Source organism: Balaenoptera acutorostrata, chromosome 5, assembly GCF_949987535.1.
Source record: "Balaenoptera acutorostrata chromosome 5, mBalAcu1.1, whole genome shotgun sequence".
Lineage (NCBI taxonomy): Eukaryota > Metazoa > Chordata > Mammalia > Artiodactyla > Balaenopteridae > Balaenoptera > Balaenoptera acutorostrata.
Genome location: NC_080068.1, coordinates 72465001 through 72489831, shown reverse-complemented (window position 1 = coordinate 72489831; position 24831 = coordinate 72465001). Strand labels below are relative to the sequence as shown.

At 38.3% G+C, this 24831-nt stretch overlaps 1 protein-coding gene across 3 annotated transcripts in view; it reads left to right on the top strand.

Annotated features, from left to right (window-relative positions):
• GABRB1 (gamma-aminobutyric acid type A receptor subunit beta1) overlaps positions 1-24831 on the top strand; it is a 406197-nt gene that overhangs the window by 257855 nt on the left and 123511 nt on the right. The window lies entirely within an intron of this gene.

The window sequence follows — 24831 nt, the reverse complement described above, 5'->3', positions numbered from 1 at the left end:
CAAAGCCACGGTTAAGAGTTTGGCTCTAGTGTCAGACTGCCTGAGTCTGAATCCCACTGGTTGGCTGGTTGGGTGACCCTGGGCTAGTCAGGGGCTGTGCTAGGCTCTGGAATAAAAGAATAAACAAGTTATAGTCACTGCCTGCCTGATGGAAACTTACAGCTTTGAGAAAGAGTCAGATAATTAAAAGATCATTATATAAAAGAATGCAGACTCAGGATATCTGCCAGTTATTATTATATTATTATTGAGATTGATGTTACCTCCCACAGAAGAGTAAATCTCTTTGAAAGCAGACCGTAGATGAACAAACATTAAAGGTAGATTTCCTCTCTCTCTCCATATATATATATATATATATATATATATATATGTGTATACATATATGTATATACGTATATATAGGTTTGTGGGTGTACGTACACACATATATTGAAAATAGCTTCTTTCTACACACGCATATACACACTTATATACATACAAACATTTACATACATACATAAATATATTTTTTCCTTCAGGAAAAATGGATGTATGCTCCCATCATCCCCCTTTCCTATGTGGCCCTCTTCTTCATTATTGTTCTCCTTCTTGTTCAACCAAGAGTAGCTGACTCAAATCCAAACTCAACCTCCTGCCAGTTTTCTGACCTCTGCCAAATTTACTTGACTTCACTTAGCCTCAGTTTCTCCATCTGTAAAATATCATCTCATAAGGATTTTATGCAGATTATAAGCAATAATATATGTCAAATGTTAAACCTAACGCCAGGCACATAGTTAAGAATTCAGTTAATGTTAGTTGCTTTTACAATTAGTATGTAAATTACCCCAGTCAGTATAAGATCATCCATAGTCTTGGAGCTCATTATTATTACACTCCCTCTGGGATCTTACAGTTATTAGAGAACAGTTATTGACTATTTAAAGGGAATATAAAATTATCTATGCAAGGAAGGGATTATTTTCTATGGCTCTCTATGAACTATTAGATATAGCAGGCTGGTTCCAGTCACTGCACGTTGCCTAGATAAGGAGTTCTTTTCTCCATACACCCTCATCACCCCTAGAAGTGTCACATGACCCCAATGCTCAATTCCAGCAAGTGGAGAAGATTGTTGCACATCCAAGGAAGCCAAATGGAGGGTCGAGCAAAGTCTTAGGCACATAGGCAGGCATCGCTCCTACAGGAAATTTAAAAGACAGTACACTGGCTGTTCTCACTGCAGAATTCTCACCAGTGGGAGAAGAGAAGGGGAACTGAAATCCTGGGCTTTGTCCATGTCCACTCACAAGGCCATGGTGTCTCATCATCAGTGCTGCTGGCCAACTCGACCTACTATGTGACGCTTAGGGATCCTTCCTTTTGGACCTACCTGCTGTCCAAATGGCCACCCCCATTCAGCTAAAGAAGATTGCTTTTTCAGTCTAGGGAAGGAGGTCAAAAACTAGATTAGGTAGGTTTTCATGTCATACTTGACATAAAGCCTTTGAAAAGTCCAAGAGCTGAAATTTTGACAACTTTGTTCTCTGGATCTATTTTGACAACTTCCTTTTAGGCCAATGAGTGGTTCACATCCAGCTACCTGGGCAAAGGAGTGAGGAAGGACTTCAGGGTACATTGAAGCACATACAGAAAAAACCACAAAGGGTACAATTGACATTTATTTCCTCTTTACATTTATAGCAAGTTACCCTTGGTTAAGATAGCAACAGAGAAGCAAGCATTCCAGAGTGGTCTAGCCCCTTGTAACCAATCCCACCCCTAGTCCAACTGCAAATGCAGTGCTTAAATAGTCACCACATTGCTGGGGCAGGGAAGAGGTGAAGGGTTATATTAGGAGAGGCAGTCTCTAGTAGTGGCTAAGACCATGTACTCTGAAATCAAAAAGATCTGGGTTCCAATCCTCCTTCAGCTACTTACAAACTAAGTAACCTTGGGTAAATTACTCAACCTCTCTGAACGATGGTTTCCTCAGTTGATAAAGTGGGTGATGGTGATAGTTCTGACTTCACAAAGCTATTCTGGGAACTAAGTAATAATCAAGTATTGGCATAAGGAAGCAATCAGCAGATGTTAGCTTATGCTACTTTTAAGGGAGGTGAATGCAGGGAGGTTAAGTCAGGAAACTTCATGGCATCTGTGCTCCGCTGTGCCGAGCCTGTGTTATTAGGTTTCCAAGATTTGGAAACCACTGGATGCCTTGTCTAATGTCAGCAACCCATTTTCGTTGTGCAAAATTCACATTTGCAGACCTCCCAAAACTGTTACAGAACGAAACACATAAAAGATTCATGCACATTCGGCAGTTACCTCCTGGATAACACTTCTCAGGGGATTGATTAAGGAATTTAATTTAAACTAACAGAACCAGTAGTATTTCTGCGGATCCCTTGTGTAACTGTGTTAGTGAACATAAATATACATGGACAGGCTTTGGGTACTCTGTGATTCTTACAATTATCTAGTTCAAAGGAAAGCAGACTGATTACCATATGCATGAAACAGAGAAAGAGAAAGTCCTGTTCTGTGTCAGCAGTAGGGGGAAAGGTGGTTTTGAAATATGAATGTCTTGCTACTTTTATCTGATGTGTTTTCAATGCTTGTGTAAAGAAAATATCACCAAAATATGACACATGGAAGCAAATTGAGTGTGTATTTTTCTTCTCAAGTTGCTGTGTTCAAACTTTGACCAAAACTAATGCTAGCTAACATAACCCCTGCATTAGTATGTATGTCCAAGGGATTAAATGCTAAATAAATAATCCTTTCTTATATTTGGTTATCATGATATATTTAATAATTATGTCTAGCATTACATTGAAAGCAAAGGGTTTTTCTTTTTCAATAATAATCTTTCACAAAAACGTAATATATAAAATAAATAAAAAGCAGAAATTCTCTGGTTAAAGTGGAGGTTAGATGCCTGAAATTCTGGCCTTGTAGCCTCCTCATAAGTCCTCAGAAATATCCCCTGAAATGACCCTGTGTGATCCAAAGACTCAAAAGAACATAGTTTGAAAACAACGTGAGTGATACATTACTTCATTACACACCTTCACACTATTTTATTTAAACTCACAAAAGTCCTGTGATATAAATCTTAACACCCTCATTTTACAGATCAAGAAATCAAGATTCAGAAGGGAAATATTTTTCAAGATCACTCAGTTTATGAGTCTCAGCATTTTGGACTCAAAGCCAAATCTTCATGCTCTAAAGCAAGGTTTCTTGACCTTTGCACTACTGATGCTTGCAGCTGGATACCCTTTGTTCTGTGGGGATATCCTGCACATCATAGAATATTTAACAGCATACTTGGTTCTACTCATTAGAAGTTAGGGTTATACTATCCCTGAAATGACAATCAAATATGTCTCCAGACATTACTAAAGGTCCATGCACTGTGGTGAGGGGACAAAATGGCCCCAGGTGGAGAACCAGGACTCTTAATCTGGTATGCATGGATCCCAAAAAAAGCCCATGGATAGAACTCTAGGGGTCCTTGAACTTGGCTGGGAAAGATTTGCATTTTTATTTTCACTAACCTCTATTAGAAATTTAACATTTCTTTCCATGATAAATGTAAGCAACAGACCTTAATAGAATTATCAGTACTTGTGACTTTTAACCAAAAGAAAGCACTAGTACACCAGATTTTCTATCTAATTACAATTATTGCAGGTAATTCAATATATCATTGAAAATTTGGGTAAATGTCATGATATATTAAGTGAAAAAGGCAGTTTGCAAAGTACTATGCGTAAGTATATTTTAGAAGTATTTTGTTTAAAAAATCCTGGCAGGATATAGAACAGAGTGTTAATAGTTTTCTCTGAAAGGTGAGATTATAGATAAAATTCCCAGTTTTGAGATTTTTGTATTGCTTGATTTTTACAACAAAAATGTATTATTTTTAAGTGTGAAAAATCAGTAAAGTTTTTCTGCTTTTTAAAGAAAGAAAATTAGGGTAAATGACTCTACTGCTTCAAAATTATGCTGGATATTTGACCCACAGTCTGATCTTATTTAAGACATTACCAAAGAAGCATATATACTACTATATTTCTTAAATTATGTTGATTATATTTCACAATAATTGTTTGCCTTTGTAATCCTTTCTTTGCTTTTTTGCATCTATACCTTTTCTGAGAAGACGTCCATACTTTTAACTTGACAGTAAAAGGGGTCCATGACACACAAAGTTTACAAAGCCCTACTCTAAAGCTTCTACATCTTACCACTTATATTTGGGAAGATGTGGTAAAGCTGTATAGTGGCTCAGAGCACAGGCTGTATGCTACCTGCACTCAAATTCGTGGCTGTAACCTTAACCAGATTAAATAACTCTAAATCTCAGTTTCTTCATCTGTAAAATGAGAATAATACTAGTATGTAGCTTATACTGGCTTTCATAAGGTTAAGTATTTAGTACAGTGTCTGGCACATAGTAAGCACTTAATAACTACAAGTTATCATTACTACTGCTTGAATGTCATAACATGGCATTTTCAGAAATAATTGTCTAGTAAGTATTTTGCCAGTGGCAGGGGCATTGACAAAGCACAGAAATCTCTGAAATATATGCCAGGGAATATAAAATACTTGGTGTCTCTCCTGGCCAGTGGTGATTAGCATTTTCCATTTGCAGCAGATATATAAGAAATTCATTTTCTTTAAGAAGGATTTGAAAGTGCTCAAAATTTCATTTGTTCCTAGACACAGTGAGGATGGAAACAGCATTTATTTCACAGTGCTGGGCTCGATGAGTGAGAACGCAGCAGGAACAATGACAACAGAAGTCAGCTGGGAATTGCTGGGCTAGGTCCCCAAGTTTCTGCCTTTCGCCTGCACCTCAATGCCAATTACCAACAGACCCCTGCTGATCACACTTTTCCATCCCTGCTCCATTTGCACTTGAAAGATTTTCTTTTCTCATGTGATGCCAATTCATGATAAATGCTCACAAAGGCACGACAAATTTCAATTGCCAGACCATCTGGCTACTGGATATTTTACCGTGGTTTTTAGAGCCAAGAGCTTCACCAGTTGCCCTGTTTCTAAGGAAACAGAAACTATGGTGACAATTCGTGACTCAGATGAACTGTCTCGCTGCTTATTAAAGACGGCCTCTGGGGGTCAGCAAGCACAAGCTGTACTGGGTGTTCCTGCAGCCAGAGCACTGGCTACTATATTGCTCATTTTCATTATTCTTATTTGCATCTTCCCTTCTGAATCACTTGGGGAACCGAACTGAAGTGTGATCTGCTCATAGAAAAGTCCTTAATCCGCCCTCTTTCTCTGGGATGTTTGGAAGGATAGATGAATAGATGGATGGACTGATGGATGGATGGATTCAATCATTCAGTCAGTCAACAAACAAATACTGAGCATTTGAATATCAGGTCACTTCCATGCTTAAACATTTCAAGATAAAGTCCAAGTTCCTTAGTTTAGTAAATAAACAAACAAAACCCAATGATGGTCAAAGTGCAGCCACTCATTAATGAGTAAATCAAATGTAGTGGGTGATGACAAGTATTTTTACATCAATGAATGAAATAGAATAGGACAGAATAGAGCAAAGTGCATTATAAGTAAATGCTGCTTCGTGAAACTTTTCTTAAATATTTTTCGTGTGTTGTATTAAGTTGAAAGGTAAAATACATTTTTTAACCAATCAGATTAGTTAAAATTTATCTTTTTATTAATAAACTTTAATATTTAAAACAGTTTTAGATTTGCAGAAAGTTGAGTACAGAGTGTTTCTTTCCCAAATACTCCCTCTCCCCACAGTTGCTAATATTAATATCTTGATTAGTATGGTACGTTTCTTTTTTTATATTTTTATTTTATATTGGAGTATAGTTGATTAACAATGTTGTATTAGTTTCAGGTGTACAGAAAAGTGATTCAGTTATACGTATACATGTATCTATTTGCATTTCTTGTTGGAGAGCGAATTCAAAAAAAAGTTTGAAAGCCACTGGCTGCCAAAGCCCTTTTACCCACTTCCCAACCGCATCTCTAATTGCTACATCAAAATTCATTTTCTAATCATGCTGTACTGCTCCTGTTCTCTAACAACACACATTCTTTTTTTTTTTCATTTGCAAATTTCTTTTTTTTTTTTAACACTAGTCCTTTTTTTTTTTTTAGTATTTATTTATTAATTTATTTCTGGTCGCATTGGGTCTTTGTTGCTGCACGCGGGCTTTCTCTAGTTGCCTCAAGCAGGGGCTACTCTTCGTTGAGGTGCACAGGCTTCTCATTGTGGTGGCTTCTCTTATTGAGGAGCATGGGCTCTAGGCATGTGGGCTTCAGTAGTTGTGGCTCGAGGGCTCTAGAGCACAGGCTCAGTAGTTGTGGTGCACGGGCTTAGTTGCTCTGCGGCATGTGGGATCTTCCCGGACCAGGGCTCGAAACTGTGTCCCCTGCATTGGCAGGCAGGTTCTTAACCCCTGCGCCACCAGGGAAGTCCCCTGCAAATCTCTTTAATTTCCATCTTAATAGAATTCAGTTGGATTCTCATTCCTGCTCCTTTTTCTTGCATTTTTTAAAATTTATTTTATTGAAGTATAGTTGATTTATAATGTGTTAATTTCTGCTGTACAGTAAAGTGATTCGGATATACATATATATAAATTCTTTTTCATATTCTTTTCCATCATGGTTTATCACAGGATATTGAATATAGTTCCCTGTGCTATACAGTAGGACCATGTTGTTCATCAGTTCTATATATAGTAGTTTGCATCTGCTAATCCCAAACTCCCAATCCATCCCTCCCCCACCCCCCTTCTCCCTTAGCAACCACAAGTCTGTTCTCTATGCTTGTGAGTCTGTAAATGCGCACATTCTTCTGTGGTTCTAGATGCTTGCAGAGTGCGCTCTTACTTTATGTTATAACATGTCCATCAGTGCCTGACTCACTGTTCTTTGTCCTACCTCCGGCCTCCTCCAAGAAGCCTCTACCACACACCCCCAACCTGGGTCAATTCCTCTTCTAGCAGCTTGTAAGCCCCTCACACATCCTAGCACATATATACCTTTCGGCTAATGTTTGCTTGTCTTTCATCTTTTCAACTATATATGCTCTTGAAGATCACAACAACATATAATTGGTTGTTGTAGCTGCAGCTTTTAACTTCCACACGCAACTGTGAAACGCAGCCAAGCCTGAGAAATAGTAATCCAGTTCAGTGTTGTCAAAGTGTGAGATGCTTGTTAGTGGCAGTGGTACACTGGATGACTTTTGCTTAGAGAGTGAATTCTAAGGAACATTAAATGACAATAATATTAAATGGTATCGAACCACTCAGTAAGGAAATTATTCCCTTTGCAAAACTTACCCATCTTTCTGATTACTAAAGGGAGAAAAATCTGGTGTGTTGAAGGATAGGTTTTGTAAAAGTAAAATTATGACTCTTCTACCAATATAAAATGAACACATGTGAAAGAGTTAACATTGAGTAACTAGGGAACCAGTCAGATGTTGCAACCAGATCAAAGGAAAGTTCAAAGGACTCCACATCTATAGACAAATAAGGAATACTGACATGAAATTACAAAGAGAAGCAAAAGGGGTCTATTCACAAGGCAATAATCAATTTCAATTCACCTGATACAATCAGTTTGTGTTTCTATGGATAAGAATCATTAGCATTATCATCATTTTCTACAACTTACTGAGTTTTAAAGTAACTCAAACAACAATGAAAGGCTGAGGTAGCATAGAAAGGTTATCTTTTTGGCCCATTTCAGTCTTTTGTAATTTTTCCCAGCTGGCACAAGGCTTTTGTCTCCCTCCAACAATTGCTGATCTTCTTTGTAATACATAGAAAGCAAGCCACTCCCTCTGAGCCTTTGGTATATAGCATTGAGTAGTTGGAATTGGATAATATCATTTTATTTTTATTATGATCATCTTACACTTATGTTTTATTATTTACAATAAATCGTTTTTATTCATTGTAATGGTGTGAATTTTTTTTAAATGTATTAATATAACGAGTCTATTAAAAGAAAATAATGAGAAAATCACAGCACAGTGGTACAAATATTAGGAGGCCATATATATACTGGTTAGGACAGACACTTCAAACCAGACGCTCTGGGACAAAGTGACTTTAATAAGTTATTTAAGCTCTCTATGCCTCAGTGATTTTATTTGTATTTATCTGTAAAATGGACATAATAATAGTATCTACCTCATAACGTTATTGTGAGGATTAAATTATTTAATGCTTAGAATCTGCATACAGCAAATACTGAATACAAATTAATTATCACTGTTATTTTTATTATAATTATATGACAAAAGTTGTGAATACTGTGTGCGTGTAACCATAGTTTGGGAAACACTGGTGTCTATAGCAACAACCAACTTATAGGACTTTGTGTTGCCACTACCTGAGAATGTTTCTGAAGGGCATCAAACTCCTAATACTTTCTCTCTGCTAGCTCGCAGAATCGGTAAACTTATCTCTCTCTAATTTCTCCCAGCTTTCCAACAAAAACCCTTCAATAATATATCAATCCCATTGACCTTCAAATCCATCAACCCTCCTCCCAACGAGTTCAATATCCTCTTTCCTGAGCTTAGTATCCATTATTCATCACTATGATTATTCATTTACATATATACTTAACTCCCTTATTCCTGTCCCATAATAGTTGCCTAGAAAATCTCCAACCCTGACCAAACACAATTACCCTATGCCTTTATGAATGGAGAAACATGATTAAGGGAAAAATCTAACAGTGATAACTAATCAAATTATAAATGTATAACCAAACTCTAAGAAGCCCTCAGCACTGTCCAGCAATCCTACTAAATTTTCTAAAATGACTCTTCAATGCTCTGAAACAACTATTTCACATCTTTTCTTCTCTCCTCAAGTCTTCAATACCCACCCCACTTACAGCAATTGTTCTTGCCTATATTTCACTAATAAAAGGAAACAGTCAGAAGAGAACTACCACATTTTTCCACTAGCAAATTTACCAAACTCTGAAAATATCCCCACATACACTGACACCCTACAGCTATGATGGATGAAGTGTATCTGCTTCAGTCATCTAAGGCCGAGGGCTTTACCTCCACACTGGCTCCCATCCTCTCTGGCCACTCAAGGACTTTGATTCTACAATTCCCCCCTTTCTTTCCCGCATCACAAACTTTCCCTTTTTCTACTGGACTATTCCTTACAGAACACAAGCATGCTGTAACATATTTTTTGATCCTCTGCAGAGTCCAGCTAGCACCCCATACCTTATAGCAAAAGCCACTGAAAGAGTTGCCTCCACTTCTTCAGGATATTCTACTCACCCCACAACCCATTTATCAAGGTGATCAGTGAAACTTCATCTTGTTAATGTCAGTGGAAAGTCATCAGTCTTCATCTTACTAGACCTGTCAGGAGCATTTACTCAAACCCTTTCTCTTAAACCATCATATTCTCTTGCTCCAAAGATGTCACACCCTCTAACCTTTAATTATATCTTTCTAACTGGCTGACCACTTCTTCTCAGTCTCCTGACTGATTTGTCCTCTGCCAAATCTGTGAATGTAGGATTCCCCTTCAGTGCTAAATGTTGTTCTCAATCTACAACCAGTTCCATGGCTTGAAATATCATCGATACACTGATCTTTTCCAAGTTTCTCTCTCTAACCCTCACCTCTCTCTCAGGCCCAAATTTGATGATTCACCTGTTTATTTAAAATCTCCACTTCAATGTCAGTAGGCATCTCAAATCAATATGTCCAAAATAATAATCATCATTATCTCTGATTAATAAAGACACAGATTAGATTCATGTATCAAAGAAACTCAAAAACCCACTGCCTTAAATAATGGCAAAGTTTATTTCTCTCTCACACAAATGTCCAGTTAGGTGATGATGTCAAACAGTACAAACAAGGCTATTATGAGTATTTGGGAGTAAGGGATTTATTAAAGGAATAAGACCTTACTCATTTTGGAGAGAAGATGTGGAAGTTAGATTCCAGATGGGAAGTCCGGAGCATCAGAGAAGTCTGTAATGGAATGTCCTGGAGCACTACGGTGAGTAGACAAGTTGAAGATTACAGGGGAATCTGGGAAGCCAGATACTTTCAGCAGCCAGTGTGGGAAAATGAACAGGAGCTGGGGAAAAATTATACTGAAGTATGTTACTTCTGCTGAGACATTACTTCTGTAGATCCACACCCAAGTATTTAGTGGTGGGATTGTGGCCACTGTTGGTAAATAAGGCCATTAGTCAGGAAGAATTGCCAAATGCAGAGCAGGGGAGAGCAAGCACTAAATCAAACCTACCATTACTTAGAGAACAGATGTATACAGGAAGAGCAGTGGGCCAAAGGGCACACTGAGGGGAATGTCATTATTTGAGGAATAAACAAAACAGAGGAAGTCCATTGAAAAAAGATGAAACTGGAAAGTCAGAAAAATGGGAGGAAAACCAGAAAAAGCAGTAGAATGTAGACCAAGAGAACTGAGAGTTTTATGAAGCAGAGAGTCATCAACCAAGTCTTGCCCTTCAGAGAGAGTCATAAGGTAAGAGCTGAAAATTGGCCATAGGATTTGGCAGTAAGACAGTCAGACAGTGACCTCTGAATGCAGAGGGCTAACTGCAGTGACTGAGTTGTGTGGTAAGAGAAGCTACTTCTTCCAAGTGAGAAGACAGTCTTCCAAGAAAGGAAGGAAAGAGGGAAGGCAGTAGCTAAAACAGGAGGCATGGCCAAGAGAATCGTTTTGTTATCATTATTTGCAGGTTTTTGTTTATTTGTGGGTCTCTTTGTATTGCAGAGCTTGGAACATGTTTGTAAGCTATAATGAAGGAACTATTTCATAAAAGGGCACGTAGAGGTGTGAAAGACAGGATAAATAATTGACTGATTAAAGTCCAGGCATTGGTGACAGGGGATCGAATTGTGGAAACAATTGAGGGTTTTACCTCAAACAGAAGGCCAAGGATGGACATACTGCAAGCACTGTAGATGAAGGGAAGAGGATCCCTATTCTTGTTGAGGTTACCTGTCAGGCAATGTCCCAAATGTGGTGGCTATAATCCAGGGAACTTAAGAAGAATAAAGACGATTTGGAATAGCTGCTTGAGTTCAATAGGAGAGAGAATTCACCCAATGTAATTGAAAGGAATGTAGAATTGAATTCATGGTCTGACTGAGGTTGATGAAACATTTGTGGTGGAACTGTACTGAACAACTGTGCCACACTGTCTTTAAGTATTTGGTCGAAGTGTACAGATGGATAGTCAAGTTGCTCATTCCAGGATTAGTGTTCTTCACCATGATGGATTCAGTAAGTTAGGATGGATTCTTCTTGCAAGAAATAGAAAATTGAACTAGGTTTAAACAAAAGTGAGTCTGTTTTTCTCACACAATAAAGTCTAAAGGTAGATGGCTCTGGACATTGGTTCAACAAATCAATGAGGGTAATAGAACTAGTCTCTCTGTAATTCTTTCTGCTTTTTGACCACATTTGCATTTGATCCAATAGGAAAAGAGTGAAGGAGGGTTGATGCCAATGTTATCAATGCCTTTTATTAGGAGGGCAAAACCTTTCCTAGAAGCCCAGCCTTGCTACATCTAACTGACTCTCTTAGAGGAATTGGAGTCCCCCAGATAGTCAGGGAGAGGTTGGCAACAGGTTTAGTGTGTACCAACAAGCAATGTCTGTTCTAGGATTCAGAGAAGTTGAGCCTAGATGAAAAAGTTGTTCAAACGATAAGTCATATGATCTGGATAAAGAGAGATGTGGACAGTACCTTAACCAAGTAGTCTCACTTAGCATTTGAAATAATAATATAAATTTATACTAAGTGACTTTTGAGTTGAAGCAATGGGAGGTACATATCCCTTAAGTAGTTTTCATACTAAGAGTGTTAAACCTAAATCTAATCTTGCAAAACAATAAAATTAATCCAGATTGTGAGACATTCTATAAGAAAGTTGACCTGAACTCTTCAACTACATCAACGTCCAGAAAGGAAAAAAAGGGGCAAAGGCCTAACCTAAACTAAAAAGACTAAATAGTCATGGCAGTGAAATACAATATCTGGTCCTTGATTCAATTCTGGACTTTTCTTAAAAAAAAATAAAGCAAGAGTTATAAAAGACATTTTGGGGTAACTGGATAATTTTTATTATGGATGAAACATGTTCAAAGTTAAATTTCTTACATGTAATAATGGTTGTGTTATTTTGTTGTAGTGTGAAATATCCTTGTTCTTAAAGGATTCATGGTACTGCATTTAGAAGTAAATCATCATGAAGGCTGCAATTACTTTCAAATTGTTCACAGAAATACTATATATATTGTATGATTATACACACACATACACACAAACACACACAAGAATAGAAAGAGAATGAGCAAGCAAATGTGGTAAAATGTTAGCAATTGTTGAATCTAAGGGGAGAGAACAGGTGTTCACTGTACAATTTTTTCAACTTTCATATAGGTTTTTAATTTCTCTAAAAAAAAAGTTGGAGGGAAAAGAGAAAAAAGAGCATTTTGAAATTTCCAATTTATTATATGGAGAAATCCTACTTGAATTATTCTTGTTGTGAGCATGAGTGTAGTGGTTGATAGTAAAAGTAAATGTCAAGAACACTTATGTAAAACATACTTTGGCCATAGTTCTTAGGTTCAAATCCTGGCTTGGCAACTTACTGTGTGGTGCTGGGAAAACTGGACAACTACATGTAAAATAATGGGATTAGAACATTTCTTCACATCATATATAAAAATAAACTCAAAGTGGATTAAGACCTAAATGTAAGACCTGAAACCGTAAAACTCCTAGAAGAAAACATAGAACAATCTTTGACATAAATTGTAGAAATATTTTTTTGGATCTGTCTCCTGAGGCAAAAGAAATAAAAACAAAAATAAACAAATGGGACCTAATTAAACTTAAAAACTTTTGCACAGCAAAAAAACCATGGACAAAAGGATAAGAAAGCCTATTGGATGGGAGAAAATATTTGCAAATGATATCACCAATAAGGGGTTAATATCCGAACTATATAAACAGCTCAATACCAAAAACAAACAAACAAACTGACAAACAATCTGAATTTAAAAAGAGCAGAAGACCTGAATAGACATTTTTCCAAAGAAGACATACAGATGTCTAACAGGCACATGAAAACACACTCAATGTCTCTAACTATTAGAGAAATGCAAATCAAAACCACAATGAGATATCACCTCACAACTGTCAGAATGAGTGTCATCAGAAAAAAAGGAAACAAACAAACAAATAACAAATGATGGCGAGGATGTGGAGAAAAGGAAACCCTTGTCCACAGTTGGTGGGAATGTAAATCAGAGCAACCACTATGGAAACCATATGGAGGTCCCTCAAAAAACTAAAACTAGGACTACCATATGATCTAGCAATTCCCTTTCTGGGTATATATCCAAAACCCCCCAAAAACACTAATTTGAAAAGATACATACACTCCAATGTTCATAGCAGCACTACATACAATTGCCAAGATATGGAAGCAGCCTAAGTGTCCATCAACAAGATGTCTATCCATCAAAGAAGATGTGGTGAATATGCAATGGACTATTACTCAGCCATAAAATGAAATTTTGCCTTTGCAACAACATGGCTGGATCTGGAGACTATTATGCTTAGTGAAATAAGTCAGACAAAGAAAGACAAATACTGTAGGTTACCACATATATGTGGAATCTGAAAAACAAAACAAATGACTGTATATAACAAAACAGAAACAGGAGGAGCTTCAAGATGACGGAAGAGTAAGACGCGGAGATCACCTTCCTCCCCACAAATACCTCAGAAATACAACTACGTGTGGAACAACTCCTATAGAACACCTACTGAACGCTGGCAGAAGACCTCAGACCTCCCAAAAGGTAAGAAACTCCCCACGTACCTGGGTAGGGCAAAAGAAAAAAGAAATAACAGAGACAAAAGAATAGGGACGGGACCGGCACCAGGGGGAGGAAACTGTGAAGGAGGAAAGGTTTCCACACACTAGGAGCCCCTTCGCGGGCGGAGACTGCGGGTGGCAGAGGGGGGAAGCTTCGGAGCCACGGAGGAGAGCACAGCCACAGGGGTGCGGAGGGCAAAGCGGAGAGACTCCCGCAGAGAGGCTCGGCGCCGAGCAGCGCTCACCAGCCCGAGAGGCTTGTCTGCTCACCCGCCGGGGCGGGCGGGGCTGGGAGCTGAGGCTCCGGCTTCGGTCGGATCGCAGGGAGAGGACTGGGGCTGGCGGCGTGAACACAGCCTGAAGGGGGCTAGTGTGCCACGGCTAGCCGGGAGGGAGTCCGGGAAAAGGTCTGGAGTTGCCGAAGAGGCAAGAGACTTTTTCTTGCCTCTTTGTTTCCTGGTGCGTGAGGAGAGGGGATTAAGGGCGCCACTTAAAGGAGTTCCAGAGACGGGCGTGAGCCGCCGCGATCAGCGCAGACCCCAGAGGCGGGCATGAGACACTAAGGCTGCTGCTGCCGCCACCAAGAAGCCTGTGTGCGAGCACAGGTCACTCTCCACACCGCCCCTCCCGGGAGCCGGTGCAGCCCGCCACTGCCAGGGTCCCGTGATCCAGAGACAACTTACCCAGAAGAACGCACGGCGCGCCTCAGGCTGCTGCAACGTCATGCAGGCCTCTGCTGCCGCAGGCTCGCCCCGCCTCCTCTGTACCCCTCCCTACCCACCCCGGCCTGAGTGAGCCAGAGCCCCCGAAAGCAGCTGCTCCTTTAACCCCGTCCTGTCTGGGCGGGAACAGACGCCCTCAGGCGACCTACACGCAGAGGCGGGTCCAAATCCAAAGCTGAACTCTGGGAGCTGTGCGAACAAAGAAGAGAAAGGGAAATCTCTCCCAGTAGCCTCAGGAGCAGCGGATTAAGTCTCCACAATGAACTTGATGTACTTTCATCTGTTGAATACCTGAATAGACAACGAATCATCCTGAATTGAGGACGTGGACTTTGGGAGCAACAATACATATATTTTTTTCCCTTTTTCTCTTTTTGTGAGTGTGTATGTGTATGCTTCTGTGTGTGATTTTGTCTGTATAGCTTTGCTTTTACCATTTGTCCTAGGGTTCTGTCTGTCTGGTTTTTTTTTTTTTTACTTAAAAAATTTTTTTCTTGATAATTATTTTTATTTTAATAACTTTATTTTATTTATTTTAATTTTATCTTCTTCTTTCTTTCTTTCTTTTTTTTCTCCCTTTTATTCTGAGCCATGTGGAGGACAGGCTCTTGGTGCTCCAGCCAGGTGTCAGGGCCGTGCCACTGAGGTGGGAGAGCCAAGTTCAGGACACTGGTCCGCAAGAGACCTCCAAACTCCACGTAATATCAAATGGCAAAAATCTCGCAGAGATCTCCATCTCAACACCAAGACCCAGCTCCACTCAACAACCAGCAAGCTAGAGTGCTGGACACCCTATGCCAAACAACTAGCAAGACAGGAACACAACCCCATCCATTAGCACAGAGGCTGCCTAAAATCATAATAAGGCCACAGACACTGCAAAACACACCACCAGATGGGGACCTGCCCACCAGAAAGACAAGATCCAGGCTCATCCACCAGAACACAGGAACTAGTCCCCTCCACCAGAAAGCCTACACAACCCACTGAACCAACCTTAGACACTGGGGACAGACACCAAAAACAACGGAAACTACGAACTGGCAGCCTGCGAAAAGGAGACCCCAAACACAGTAAGTTAAGCAAAATGAGAAGACAGAGAAACACACAGCAGATGAAAGGGCAAGGCAAAAACCCACCAGACCTAACAAATGAAGAGGAAATAGGCAGTCTATCTGAAAAAGAATTCAGAATAATGATAGTAAAGATGATCCAAAATCTTGGAAATAAAATGTAGAAAATACAAGAAACGTTTAACAAGGACCTAGAAGAACTAAAGAGCAAACAAACAGTGATGAACAACACAATAAATGAAATTTAAAATTCTCTAGAAAGGACCAATAGCAGAATAACTGAGGCAGAAGAATGGATAAGTGACCTGGAAGATAAAATAGTGGAAATAACTACTGCAGAGCAGAATAAAGAAAAAAGAATGAAAAGAATTGAGGACAGTCTCAGAGACCTCTGGGACAACATTAAACGCACCAACATTCGAATTATAGGGGTCCCAGAAGAAGAAGAGAAAAAGAAAGGGACTGAGAAAATATTTGAAGAAATTATAGTTGAAAACTTCCCTAATATGGGAAAGGAAATAGTTAATCAAGTCCAGGAAGCACAGAGAGTCCCATAGAGGATAAATCCAAGGAGAAACATGCCAAGATGCATATTAATCAAACTATCAAAAATTAAATACAAAGAACAAATATTAAAAGCATAAGGGAAAATCAACAAATAACACATAAGGGAATCCCCATAAGGTTAACAGCTGATCTTTCAGCAGAAACTCTGCAAGCAAGAAGGGAGAGGCAGGACATATTTAAAGTGATGAAGGAGAAATTGAAAATGTGATTAAAAATCTTCCAACAAACAAAAGCCCAGGACCAGATGGCTTCACAGGCGAATTCTATCAAACATTTAGAGAAGAGATAACACCTACCCTTCTCAAACTCTTCCAAAGTAAAGCAGAGGGAGGAACACTCCCAAACTCATTCTACGAGGCCACCATCACTCTGATACCAAAACCAGACAAAGATGGCCCAAAGAAAGAAAACTACAGGCCAATATCCCTGATGAACATAGATGCAAAAATCCTCAACAAAATACTAGCAAACAGAATCCAACAACACATTAAAAGGATCATACACTATGATCAAGTGGGGTTTATCCCAGGAATAAAAGGATTCTTCAATATACGCAAATCAATCAACGTGCTACACCACATTAACAAATTGAAGGAGAAAAACCATATGATCATCTCAATAGATGCAGAGAAAGCTTTTGACAAAATTCAACACCAATTTATGATAAAAACCCTTTATTATGTTGAATTTCCCTCAACATAATAAAGGCCATATATGACAAACCCACAGCCAATATCGTTCTCAATGGTGAAAAACTGAAACCTTTTCCACTAAGATCAGGAACAAGACAAGGTTGCCCACTCTCACCACTATTATTCAACATAGTTCTGGAAGTTTTAACCACAGAAATCAGAGAAGAAAAAGAAATAAAAGGAATCCAAATTGGAAAAGAAGAAGTAAAGCTGTCACTGTTTGCAGATGACATGATACTATACATAGAGAATCCTAAAGATGCTACCAGAAAACTACTAGAGCTCATCAATGAATTTGGTAAAGTAACAGGATACAAAATTAATGCACAGAAATCTCTTGCATTCCTATACACTAATGATGAAAAATCTGAAAGTGAAATTAAGAAAACAATCCCATTTACCATTGCAACAAAAAGAATAAAATATCTAGGAATAAACCTACCTAAGGAGACAAAAGACCTGTATGCCGAAAATTATAAGACACTGATGAAAGAAATTAAAGATGATACAAATAGATGGAGAGATATACCATGTTCTTGGATTGGAAGAATCAACATTATGAAAATGATTCTACTACCCAAAGCAATCTACAGATTCAATGCCCTATCAAACTACCACAGGCATTTTTCACAGAACTAGAACAAAAAATTTCACAATTTGTATGGAAACACAAAAGACCCCAAATAGCCAAAGCAGTCTTGAGAAAGAAAAACAGAGCTGTAGGAATCAGGCTCCCTGACTTCAGACTATACTACAAAGCTACAGTTCAAGACAATATGGTACCGGCAGAAAAACAGAAATATAAAAATCTACAAACAATAAATGCTGGAGAGGGTGTGGAGAAAAGGGAACCTTCTTACACTGTTGGTGGGAATGTAAACTGATATAGCCACTATGGAGAACAGTATAGAGGTTCCTTAAAAAACTGAAAATAGAACTACCATTCGACCCAGCAATCCCACTACTGGGCATATACCCTGAGAAAGCCATAATTCAAAAAGAGTCATGTACCAAAATGTTCATTGCAGCTCTATTTACAATAGCCAGGACATGGAAGCAACCTAAGTGTCCATCGACAGATGAATGGATAAAGAAGATGTGGCACATATATACAATGGAATATTACTCAGCCATAAAAAGGAACGAAACTGAGTTATTTGTAGTGAGTTGGATGGACCTAGAGTCTGTCATACAGAGTGAAGTAAGTCAGAAAGAGAAAAACAAATACCGTATGCTAACACATATATATGGAATCGAAAAAAAAAAAAGAAAAAAAAAATGGTCAGAAGAACCTAGGGGCAAGACGGGAATAAAGATGCAGACCTACCAGAGAATGGACTTGAGGATACGGGGAGGGGGAAGGGTAAGCTGGGACAAAGTGAGAGAGTGGCATGGACATATATACACTACCAAACGTAAGATAGATAGCTAGTGGGAAGCAGCCCCATAGCACAGGGAGATCAGCTCGGTGCTTTGTGACCACCTAGAGGGATGGGATAGGGAGGGTGGGAGGGAGGGAGATGCAAGAGGGAAGAGATATGGGGACATATGTATATGTATAACTGATTCACTTTGTTATAAAGCAGAAACTAACACACCATGGCAAAGCAATTATACTCCAATAAAGATGTTAAAAAAAAAAAAAAACAGAAACAGACTCACAGATGTAGAAAACTAACTAGTGGTTACCAGTGGAGAGAGGGGTAGATGGGTAGAGGGGCAAGATAGGGGTATGGGATTAAGAGAGACAACTATTATGTATAAAATAGATAAACAATGATATACCATACAGCACAGGGAAATATAGCCATTATTTTGTAATAACTTTAAATAGAGTATAATCTATAAAAAAATATTGAATCACTATGCTGTACACCTGAAACTAATACAATATTGTAAATCAACTATACTTCAATATAAAACAAAGTGTCAGATTTATATTACAGTATGTACTCCATACCTGTTGTTAAATTCTTATTTAAAAGATCCCAACTGTGAGGCCACAGGGTTAGAAGGTCAAGCATCTGTGGTACACTGAATTATAACTCCCACAAAGACATCCAGGTCCTAATCCCCATAACCTATGAATATGTTACCTTACATGAAAAAAGAGACTTTATAGATGGAGTACAATTAACTTACAGAATTAATGTAAACTCTACAAAGTAAGACTAAACCAAAAAGAGCTCTGCACCCAATGCATGTCTTTATAAATGTCAGTTTAGTGGTGTTTTCTCCTACACATTTAGTCATTTCTAATGACTAAGTTTAGTTCAATATTCAACCTGCAATGTTCATACTACCTCAACCTCCTACCATGTAGACAAGAATATCTGTAATTTTTATTTCCCTTCTTCCAAGCAGGAAATTACTTTTTTTCCTTTTCTCTCTATAAGGTTTATATCATATAATTCTGAATGACTAATATTAATTTTCATGTACCATTAATGTTGTTTTTTCTAAGAAATTCTAAAGACCAAAACTAAAGTGGTTTTCCAGCTGTGTTCTCTTGTCAGGATCTTATAACCAAAGTCAAAGAGCAGCCATACTTGGTATTCCCTCTTGTTTCTTGTCAGTTCTTTGAATCTAAGTGCCCTAAAGATTGGACTGTGAAAGCACAAAATAAACAGTCTTATAATTAAACAAAGATATTCTTAGAGCAGACTGCTCCCAGGGGCTAAATGAAACTTTAATTCTGTAATTAAGAAAAGAGTTAATTGGTTTCAAAAATACTTAACCAAAAAAAAATATAAAACAATGGCACTTTGTGTCAGATGGTACCTTTTTTTTTTTTTTTACTTATTTTTTATTTTTGGCTGTGTTGGGTCTTTGTTGCTGCTCACGGGCTTTCTCTAGTGTTGAGCAGGGCCTACTCTTCACTGTGGTGCACAGGCTTCTCATTGTGGTGGCTTCTCTTGTTGCAGAGCACGGGCTCTAGGCACACGGGCTTCAGTAGTTGTGGCACGGGGGCTCAGTAGTTATCACTCGGGGGGGTCTAGAGCACAGGCTCAGTAGTTGTGGCACATGGGAATGGTAACATTTTAGAATGGACAACAGAGTTTGGAGGTCAGCATCCCACAAAATAAGGGTCTCTACTATCAGAGTGTGCAAGTAGGTCTGCCTATTTCTAAAAATGTCTTGTAAATTTTCTGACACAATGTGAGAGTAGCTACAGAGAAGATTTCATTCTAGGTTCTGAAATAAAAGTGGCCTAGTTTTTTTTTTTAATTGAGATTATGGAAATAAATGATGTACAGTAGAACTTGAGAATTTGCACTGCATAAGGGTTGTAGTTGACTGGTGTGCTACGCTCACTACCAGCAAAGACCCTTGACTTACACGAGAGATAAATGGTCCCTAGTTCTTGGAAAGACAAAAGCTTGTTTTTCTCCAGATCACATTCCCGTAAGAGTCTCATGTTTACTATGCAGCTTCCTGACAAGACTGTAACTGAAGTTTTAGTTCTTGTTTATACAGATTTTTTTTACTGCCTGAGAACTCACTAAGATGGCTTTTAATATCAATGGTTACATTTCCATATACAGCATATGAAGGATTATTTCACAACTTATTTATAAGCATCTTGTTAATTCTACTTTTGTCTTTCAGTTTATCCAAAGCGTTTACTAGCCAGCTACCAACAATTACTTTCTTAGACCTCCTTGCTTTGTCTTCACTTCCACTGCCAGCACCAACAGTGGAAAGTTGTTTTTTACAAGGGGTTAAGGGCTAGACTCTAGCATCAGACTGCCTACATCCAAATCCCTACTCTTGCATTTCCTAACTGTTTGACCTCAGCCAGTTCACTAGATCTTTTTCATCCTTCATGTCTGAAATAACACCTACCTCTTAGGCTGGTTGTAAGGATTAAATAAGACATAAAACATCATACTACACCTGGTACATAGTTAAAAAGTGTTTAATTTCTTTGGAGAACCATTTTTCTAACATATTACATCTTCCCTGAAGCCTACACAAATGACACCAGAGGGACATCATTTTGTCTACCTTGAAAGGCATCCATCATCTTATTTGAGCTACTCATTGGGAATTTATCATATATTACTTTCATTTCATTTATTTACATATGTATATGTGATATTTCTAATAAAGTTATATTCCTCCTTCCACCCTTTGGCAACTCTCCATTGCCTGCAAAATAAAGTCCATGTTTCCATTCAAAGCCCGATGTTTATCACCTGCCTTTCTTTAGCAAGCGCCCTGTGCTCCACCTGAACCAGAATTTTTCGAGTCCCCTGATCAATTTGCATATACTGTATTCAATTGTACTCTAAAGATAAGAAAACAAACAGGATAGATGAAAGTCATAAGAAGTATTGAGCATAAATAGTAAGTTAAGCAAGTAGTTTATGAGGTATAGGTAAAATTCATAGGATAATTAAGTATAGATAATGAATAAGCAAGTAGCTTGTGAAACACAGTCAGAATTCATAAGATGCACTCAATATAGACAATAAATTGATAACATGTATGACACACCACAGAAAAAATAAGTAGAAAAACATTATAGAACAAACAAGAATGTTATTTACAGATAGAAATGGATAGAAAGACTAAAGTCTTGATAATCAATTGACAACTACAATGCCCCCAAATTTGTCATCCATTAGTAACACTCAAAAACACTTTTTCTAGCCCCACATGTGCTCTACCCAAGAAATACAAATAAAACCCATGGCTGTTCTGTGAACTAATTTCCAAGACACAGCTGTGCTTAGACATAACCATGGAGATATATATGTCCCGTATCTCTCCCTCCATCTCATTGGCCCAGTGTACCTTCTGAGGACTACCTTGCTTGAACCTGAACTCTGCTCCTCATAATTACACCATCAGTGGGGAAGTCTGAGGTGGCAAAGAGAAAGAGGATATATGAACATTATATGTCCCGTAACTCAGAGAGTGAAATTCTTACACCTACTTGCATCCTATCCTAAGTGTATGGTGTCCCATTTCTTCCTCCTTGTTTTTACTTCTATTTAAATTGACTTAATATGTCATGTGAGTCAAGTATTTTAATTTAGCTGTTCCATGACCTCTGGGAGGTTTGTGTATTAGTGTCCTTGGAAGTATCAAGATAATTTCTCACATGACACTTGATCACATCTCATTCTTTCATATGCTTTTGTGCATGTTTTGTTCTCCATACCTAGAATGCTGTTCCCCTACACCTTTCTGTGAATAATCATGTATGCTTTAAAACCCAGATCATACTGGTCCTACCTTTAAAGTCTTTCCAGCTCCGCTTTTTGTTTCAGCACTGTACCCTGTGGTAGACAGCTTCTAAAATGGATCTCAGTGAGTCTCACCTGCTAGTAATTCACACCATGTGTAATCCCCTTCCCTTGAATGTGGCTGTACCTAATGACTCACTTCAGAGTTATAGAACATAGCAAAAGTGATATGATGTTACTTCTAATATTAGGTTTCAAAAAGATTTGCTTCTGTCTAGCTGGTCCTTTTTTGCTATTTCTCACTTGCTTTAAGGGAAACCAGTTGAGAGTTGCCCTGTGGAAATGCCTTTGTGACAAAGAACTGAGGGAGAGCTCCAGTCAACAGCCAGCAAGGAACTGAGGCCCTTAGTCCAGCAGCATATGAGGAACTGAATCCTACTAACAACAATTTGAATGAGCTTAGGAGTAGGTCCCCACTCAGTTGAGCCTTTGTCCCAGCCAACACCTTGATTGCAACTTGTGAAAGGCCTAGAGACAGAGACACCAAATTACATCAAGCCCAGATTTCTAGCCCACAGAATCTGTGAGATAGCAAATGTTTGTTGTTTTAAGCAACTAAGTTTTGAGGTAATTTGTTATGCAGCAAGAGATAGCTAATACATTCCCTATACACATATCTACTATAATACCAATCACATAGCACTTGTGTGATATGTCTGTACAACCCATGGTATTATTTGTACCTTGAAGCTAGGATTTCCATCTTAGTGATGTTTTCCTAGTGTCTAGCAGCTCCTGGAATGTATTAGCTCCATGACTGAAATGTTTAGTGATTTGGAAGCTCCCTGTGGTAAGTAATTTAATCATAATAACAATAGCAAGTATTTACTGAGTCCTTGCCCTTCAAGGCAATTTTTTAAATACTTTACAGGTATTATTTTATCTAATCCTAATATTAAGCCATCTTAGGAAGAAGGAAACTGAGTCACAGAGAAGTCTGGTAACTTGTAATTTGACTAATGTCAATAGTTAAAGGAGCCTGGCTGTAAACACAGGCAATCTACCTAGAACTCACATTCTCAACCACAAAGATTACATAGATATCTTATATTTCTAACGTTATATATACTTTATATATATTTTATATGTATTTGTTTCACATACATTCACCAGCACAGTGATTGGCATAGAAAGGATAGATAAATATGAGTGAGTGAGTGAGTGAAAAAGTCAGTACCACAGGTTTTTTGTTCTGGCTGAGTTTTTATTTTCTGAGCCAAGGAGACAAGCACATCAGCAACAGAGGAATTCTTTGGCTCTTCCCTGAGGATCCATTATCATCTGTGATGATGTGAAACAGAGACCATTGGTCCACAGAGACCCTTCAATTCCCCATTCTGTCTGAGTGAAAACTAGAGAAATGCTACATTTTCACAAGCCTTTATTTCTGCCAGTTTTCCATCTTCAGACTATTGCTTTAAATGAGCTCACTCAAAAAAAAAAAAAATAGTGCATTATCTCTGAAATGAGATCCAACTGGCATGTAGCAATCTCATTGCATCACACTTATAAGTCAAATCTGAAATGGTGGAAATCACAAATCAAAGAATTTGCTGCTACTGTTGTTGAGGGTGGGGGAGGTTTCTTGTGGGTTGTAACAGACCAAATGATATGAACAACCTATGCATTCTGTTCTCAACCTTCAGCCTGCAGTCTGGGAAAATTAGTTAAATTTTAACTAAAATTAGTCAAAATTAGTTAAACCACATGGAATTTCTTTTCTATTGCTCTTTTATCTGTGCTCTCTATGGTAAACTGGCTACTCCTGAAATAGTGTACGACTTATTTTTAGGAGCTTAGTTTACCAATTAGTAGATTCAACTGTCAAAATTATAGAAGAATACTGAATGAGTGATGGAAACCTGGCTGTGCTATGTGACAGTTTACTGGCCTTACTGCCTCTCTCCATAGACTAGGTTGCTGAGTTAAATCATAACAAGAGGCAAACTACCTGAAACCCTGACCCCACCAGTGCTTCAACCATTTTTTGTCTTGAGATTTTTATAGATCCCCGATTTAAACTATGTCATAGCTTTGCATTACCCAGAAATAGAAATGAGATGGCAATGAATATTGGGAGCCTTCAGGGAATAGGACTCAGTTGTGCTGAGATTAGGAAGATCAAGCAGTGAGGTACATGGCCTCCAAACACAGTGGGAAATGCTGAAAGATTGTCGTCTCTACTTGGAAATTTTGTCTAGAAGTACATATCCATAGCGCATGTGGGATCAGAATGAGACCTTACTGTCTAGAAGATGCTCGACTAAAATTAATGAAAGAAGATTGTGGAAAAGTAAACACTGTGAATAATACTTGAAATTATGACTGAAAATACTATACTTTTATTGTTTAATATCTTCAGGCAAAGCATCATAAGGACTCTGATAAAAATAGGAAAACTAGAGAGAGCTATTTGGTAAGAGTTTTGAGTAACGTTTCTCCGAGGTTAATACATATAACGGTAAGCAAGGGCTCTGACAAATTTCCAGGGACTTTCCATAAAGTTTACACTTCCTGAAATATTACTATTAATAACATTTTACCTCTCCAAATTTAATTGGGGACAGGATGAGCATATCCTCTTACGTG